The sequence below is a fragment of the Cetorhinus maximus genome, chromosome 5 (assembly GCF_964194155.1).
Source record: "Cetorhinus maximus chromosome 5, sCetMax3.hap1.1, whole genome shotgun sequence".
Classification (NCBI taxonomy): domain Eukaryota; kingdom Metazoa; phylum Chordata; class Chondrichthyes; order Lamniformes; family Cetorhinidae; genus Cetorhinus; species Cetorhinus maximus.
In genome coordinates, this window is record NC_135883.1 from 124,462,045 (window position 1) to 124,468,991 (window position 6,947).

Below are 6,947 nucleotides of genomic sequence, written 5' to 3' on the forward strand. Positions count from 1 at the left end.
TGGACTAGGTGACTTATCTGCTCTAAGTACTGCCAGTCTCTCCAGTGCTTTCACTATTTAATTATTTTTAACTCATCCAGTATCCCGACAACCTCCTGCTTTACCATAGCTCTGGCAAAGTCAGTTTTCTTGGTAAACACCAATGCAAAATACTCAACTAGTACCTCAACAAAGCCTACTGGCCCCACCAATAGATCTCCATTATAGTCATTAATTGGCTCCACCATTCCTCTGACAACACTTCTACTGTTAATGTCTAGGGAAAATTTTTATTTGTTCACAGTATGTGGGCGCTGGCAATGCTAGCATTTGTTGCCAATCCCTAATTGCCCTTGAGGATGTGGAGGTGAGCTGCCTTCTTGAGCCGCTGCATTCTGTGTGGTGTAGGTACACCCATACTGCTGTTCGTTAGGGAGTTCCAGGACTTTGGCTGAGCAATAATGAGGCAATGGCAATACGTTTCCAAGTTAGGATGGTGTGTGACTTGAAGGGTATCTCGGAGGTGGTGGTGTTCCCATGTTCTGCTGCCTTTCTCTTTCTGGGTGGTAGAGGTTGCTGTTTTGGATGGTGCTGTTGAAGGAGCCTTTGGGAGTTGCTACACTGCACTTTTGTAGATGGTACACACTGTTGCCACTGTGTGCCAGTGGGGTAGGGAATGGATGTTTGAGGTGGTGGATGCGGTGCCAATCAAGTCACCTGTTTTGTCTTGGATAGCGTCAAGCTTCTTGAGTGCTGTTGGAGCTGTACTCATCCAGGCAATTGGAAAGTATTCCACCATACCCCTGCCTTTTGCTTTGTTGGTGGTGGATGAGATGAGCCACTCACCTCAGAACACCCAGCCTCTGACCTGCTCTTGTAGCCACAATATTTATATGGATGATCTGATGATGATTTTTGTCAATGGTAACCACCAGGATATGAACATACGAATTAGGAGCAGGAGTAGGCCACTCAGCCCCTCGAGCCTACTCTGCCATTCAATAAGATCATGGTTGATCTGATTGTAACCTCAACTCCAAATTCCTGCCTACACCTGATAACCTTTCACCCCTTGCTTATCAAGAATCTATCTACCACTGCCTTAAAAATATTCAAAGACTCTGCTTCCACCACCTTTTGAGGAAGAGCTCCAAAGAGTCACTACCCTCTGAGAGAAAAAAAATTCTCATCTCTGTATTAAATGGGTGACCCCTTATTTTTAAACAGTGGCCCCTAGTTCTAGTTCTCCCACAAGAGGAACATTCTTTCCACATCCACCCTGTCAAGATCCTTCAGGATCTTATATGTTTCAATCAAGTCACCTCTTACTCTTCTAAGCTCCAGCAGATACAAGCCTAGCCTGTCCAATCTTTCCTCATAAGAAAACCTGCCCAATCCAGGTATTAGTTTGGTAAACCTTCTCTGAACTGCTTCCAAGGTATTTATATCCTTCCTTAAATAACGAGACCAATACTGTACACAGTACTCCAGATGTGGTCTCACCATTGCCCTGTATAACTGAAACATAACCTCTCTACTTTTGTATTCAATTCTCCTTACGATAACATTCTATTAGCTTTCCTAATTGCTTGCTGTACTTGCATACTAACCTTTTACAATTCATGCACTAGGACACCCAGATCTCTCTGCATCTCAGAGCTCTGCAATCTCTCACCATTGAGATTAAATGCTTCTTTTTTATTCTTCCTACCAAAATGGACAATTTCACATTTTCCCACATTATACTCCATTTGCCAGGTCTTTGCCCACTCACATAACCTATTTATATCCATTTGCAGCCTCCTTATGTCCTCTTCACAGCTTACTTTTCTACCTTTCTTTGTGTCATCAGCAAATTTAGCAACCATACTTTCGGTCCCTTCATCCAAGTCATTTATATAATTTGTAAAAGTTGAAGCTCCAGCATTGATCCCTGTGGCACACCATTCGTTACATCTTGCCAACCAGAAAAAGACCAATTTATACCTACCCTCTGTTTTCTGTTACCTAGCCAATTTTTTATCCATGCCAATATGTTACCATGAGCTTTTATTTTTTGCAATGATGTGGCACCTTATCAAATGGCTCCTGGGAGTCTAAGTACAGTACATCCACTGGTTCCCCTTTATCCACAGCGTTTGTTACTTCTTAAAAGATCTCCAATAAATTGGTTACACATGATTTCCCTTTCACAAACCCTATTGACTCTGCCTGATTACCTTGAACTTTTACAAGTGTCCTGCTATGACATCTTTAATAATAGCTTCTAACATTTTCCCAATGACAGATATTAGGCTATTAGGCTACCTGCCCTGTAGTTTCCTGCTTTCTTTCTCCCTCACTTTTTAAATAAAGGAGTTACATTCACTATTTTCCATTCTAATGGAATGAATAATGTTGATGGTGGGGGACTCAACAATAGTAATGCCATTAAATGACAAGGGGAGGTGATTAAATTCTCTCTTGTTGGAGATGGTTATTGCCTGGAACTTGTGAGGTCCAAATGTTACTTGCCACTTATCTGCCCAAGCCTGAATGTTGTCCAGTTTTCACAGACTGTTTAATTATCTAAGGAGTTGCAAAAGGTACTGAACATTGTTCACTAATGATTGTACGGGATGTGCACTTCTGACCTTATAGTGGAGGAAAGCCATTGATGTAGCAGCTGAAGATGGTCAGATCTACGAACCTGAGAAACTCCAGCAGTGATGCCCTGAGGGTAATAATTTCCTGATTTCCATTGTGTTCAATTTTACTAGGGCTTCTTAATGTCATTCTTGGTCAAATGCTACCTTGAAATCAAGGTCTGTCATTCTCACTTCACCTCTGAAACACCTCTCTTGTCTATGTTTGGGCCAAGGCTGTGATGAAGTCAGGTTTCAACTAGTCCTGGCGGAACCCAAACTGAGCATTAGCGAGCAGCTTATTACGAAGTAAATGCTGCTTGATGGTACAATCCGCAACACCTTCCATCACTTTGCTGGTGTTTAAGAGTAGGCTGATGGGGCAGTAATCACCTGGATTAGATTTGTCCTGCTTTATGTTGACAGGGCATACTTGGGCAATTTTCCACATTATTCAGCATTCTAGCTGTATTGGAACAACTTGGCTAGAAACACACAGCTAGTTCTGGAGCACAACTCTTCAGCACTACAGCTGGAGTTGTAAGAGTCCATAGGCTTTGCTGTATCCAGTGCACTCAGCTATTTCTTGATAGCATATAAAGTGAATTGAAATTGCTGAACGTTAGCTTTTATAAAGATGGAGAGCTGAGGAAAAACCAAGATGGATCATCCATTCAGCAGTTTTGGCTGAAGATGGTTGCAAACACTTCAGCCTTGTTCTTTGCATTCATGTGCTGGTCACCACCATCATTGAAGATGGGGATGGTTGTGGTGCCTTCTCCTCTCATTAGTTGTTTCATTGTCCACCACCATTATTGACTGAATGTGTCAGGACTGCAAACCCTTGATCTGCTCTATTGGTTGAAGGATTACTTAGCCATGCCTGTAGTACACTGCTTCTGCTGTTTAGCATGCATGTTGTCCTGTGTTGTAACTTCATTTCATTTTTAGATACACCTGGTACTGCTCCTGGCATGCTCTTCACTCCTCACTGACCAGGGTTGGTTCCTTGGCTTGCTAGTTGGTATTTGAAGGGTATGCTGAGCAATGAGATTACAAATTTTGTGGAATACACATCTAAATGTTTTATGAATAGAAGCATAGAGTAAAAAAAAAACCAAGGAAGTAATGATTAATAAAACACTGGCTGGGCCTCAACTGGAATATTGTGTCCAATTCTGGGAATCACAATTTAGGAAGTATGCGAAAGCTTTAGAAAGAATGAAGGAAAAATTGATGAAAATGGTCCTAGGTTTGAGGCACTTCAGTTACATTGATAGATTGAAGAAGTTGGCGCTGTTCTCCCAGAGAAGGTTGAGAGGAGGTTTGGGAAAGATGTTCAAAATCATGAGGGGTCTAGATTGAGTATATAGAGATGCTTGGCAATAAATCCTGTAATATAAATTGCTGTGATTGTTTGAAATTTGGTATTCTTGCTTTTGTCCTGACGAGTGTAAGACGGAAAGCTTCAGCAATATGTTCCTCTTTTCAGCAATATTAGAGAGAAATTGTTCCCATTGGTAGAAGGATCGAGAACCATAAGGTGAATAGCAAAAGAATCAATAGCAACCAGAGGAAATGCTTTTTTTCCACAGTGAGTAGTTAGAATTTGGAATACATTTCTTGAAAGTTTGCTGAAGGCAGATTCAATCATGGCTTTCAAAAGGGAATTGGATAAGCACTTGAAGTGAAAATATTTGTAGAGCTACGGGGGAGTGGGGCAACCTGATTTGCTCTTGCAGACAGCCGGATATAACAGGCTGAATGGCCTCCTTCTGTGCTGTGACCATTCTATGATTCTATGAAATTTGGTGATGTTGATGGCCCCATGGGTGCCCACTTTTGAGCTACTAGGTATGTTCTGAATCTATCGCATTTAGCACGGACATGATGGAGGATGTTCTCAGTGTGAAGGTCAGACTTTGCTTTCACTAGGACTATGTTACCGATTCTGTCATAGATGCAGGTAGATTGGTGAGGATGAGGTCAAGTAGATTTTTCCCTCATGCTGGTTGTCCCATCACCTGCCCCAGGCTTTAGGAAAAAATTGCACTGTCTTTTAAATCTGCCAATTAAAACTCTCAACACAAAGTAATAATGCCTCTGATACCAAATATTGGGCTGTCAGGCAAAACTTCCTTCAGAACTCATTCAGATTCATCTGTCATGATGCTACCAAGCCATTCTCAGTGATGGACATTGAAGTCCCCTTCCAGAATATACTCAGTGCCCTTTAGATTCCCTTTTATGTTAGCCACCAATCTATTCCCGTACTGTTTCCTTGCCCCTCTTATTTCATTTTTCACTTTTTCTTTGTTTTTTTATCTTTAGCCTGATTCTCCCTTGTAGTATCAAGCTGACATCTGTCATAGTTTCTACACGCTATTTCTAAAAATTCTTACATCCAGTGGATGCTCACTTATCTTTCAAGTTTGGACCCTATGCATCACTTTTGTCTCATCTCTTGCCTTTAGTGACAGTGCCTTCAGTTATCTGAATCCCAGGAATGTCCTCCCCAAATGCTTTAATCTCGCTACCTACCTAACCTCCTTCAAAAGCCTCTTCAAAAGTGTTTTGTCATCTCTCCCAAGAGATATTCCCTACTTATTCTATCAATTTCCTTCATTACTTTAAACACAGCAATCCGGTCCCCTTAATCTCCTTATCTCTCGGGAATACAAGCTAATTTATTCAGCCTCTTATACAGTTAAGTGTCTTCATTCCAGATTTCACACTGATAAATTGTCGCTCAATTCCCTCCAAACAGAGGTGCCAAATATTGAGCCGAATACTCTAAATGAGAACTGAATGGTGTTTTAATACAAGATTTTCCAGAGGCAACATCCTGAGTTTAAGCAATCTGAAATTTTCTGCCTGCACCCAGAATACTAATACTGGTTTAGGTGGCAGAACAGAGGAAGAATTGGGAATTGAAGAGGAATAAAATCAAAAAAATAATGGAAACACTTCACAAGCAAGCTTGTATCTGTTTAGAGAATAAACCAATTTGTGAGACAAATGTTTTTTACTGGGGAATTGCAGGCTATATGGGATTAGCAGGCAGGGTTTTACTGAGAAGTATCAATGGATTCTCCTGTCACTTCGAAGGATGAATATTCTAACAAGAGAAAAAAGACAATTTACAGTCTAGGTTGGTGGCGTCTCGTGTGACACAGGGCAGAATTTTAAGGCAGCGGGATTTACGTTCCCACTGAAGTCAATGGGGTTTAGAATGTCTCGCTGCATTTTACGGCCCCGTCCCCGCCGAAACTGGGCCATAAAATTCTGCCCATAAAGTCAAGTTTCAATATGCATTACCAATTGCAAATACTGCATATGAAGTTGGTGGGATGGATGGAGGCATTGGCTTTGTGCCATGTTTGTATATCTGAAGGCACTTGACTCTGTTCTCCTCAAATGCCAAAATTGCTTGATGACAGACGCTTCTCCATTTGGGTCTGTCCAAGGTTGTTTTTTCCCCCATGTCTTGGGATCCAGTTTGGAAACTCTGAGGCTGGCTTTCAGATTGTCTTTATATCTAAGTTTGGGACGTCTTCTTGTGTGGGCACTGGGGAGTAGTAATCTCGGGTGATCAGACAGCAAAATCAGTTACTCTCCATCTGCAGACATCCTTGAAGCCGTGAAGCATGAATGTCAACAACACTATTCTTCCATACCTGACCTCGAAAAGGGAAAAAAGTAATTTGTTTTGTGGCAAAACATTCCTCATACAGATCGGCGTAATATATTCTATATTTTATAATAAAAGGGATCAAAAATATAGAAATGTCTTCATGCAATTCAGCTACAATGGTTGTGACAGTCCTTTTTTTCAAGAGTTCATTACCATATATTGCACGCCGCACAGGCAAAGCCTCAAATTAAGTGGATTACAATGTGTATTTTAAGGATTTCATTTTTAAAAATTTAATAAATTATGCAATACATCTAGAAGAAAATATGTTTTAAGCATTTTTAAAATTTGTTTATGGGATGTTATTTGCTGGCAATGTCAACGTTTATTGCCCATCCCTAATTTCCCTTCAGAAGGTGGTGTTTTTTTTTTAATTCATTCACAGGATGTGGGCTTCGCTGGCTGGGCCAGCATTTATTGCCCATCCCTAGTAGCCCTTTATAAGATGGGTGGTGAGCTGCCTTCTTAAACTGCTGCAGTCCATGTAGTGTGGGTACACCCATAGTGCTGTTAGGGAGGGAGTTCCAGGATTTTAGCCCAATGACAGTGAAGGAACTGCAATATATTTCCAAGTCAGGAAGGTGAGTGACTTGGAGGGGAACTTCTAGGTGGTGGTGTTCCCATCTATCTTCTGCCCTTGCCCTTCTAGA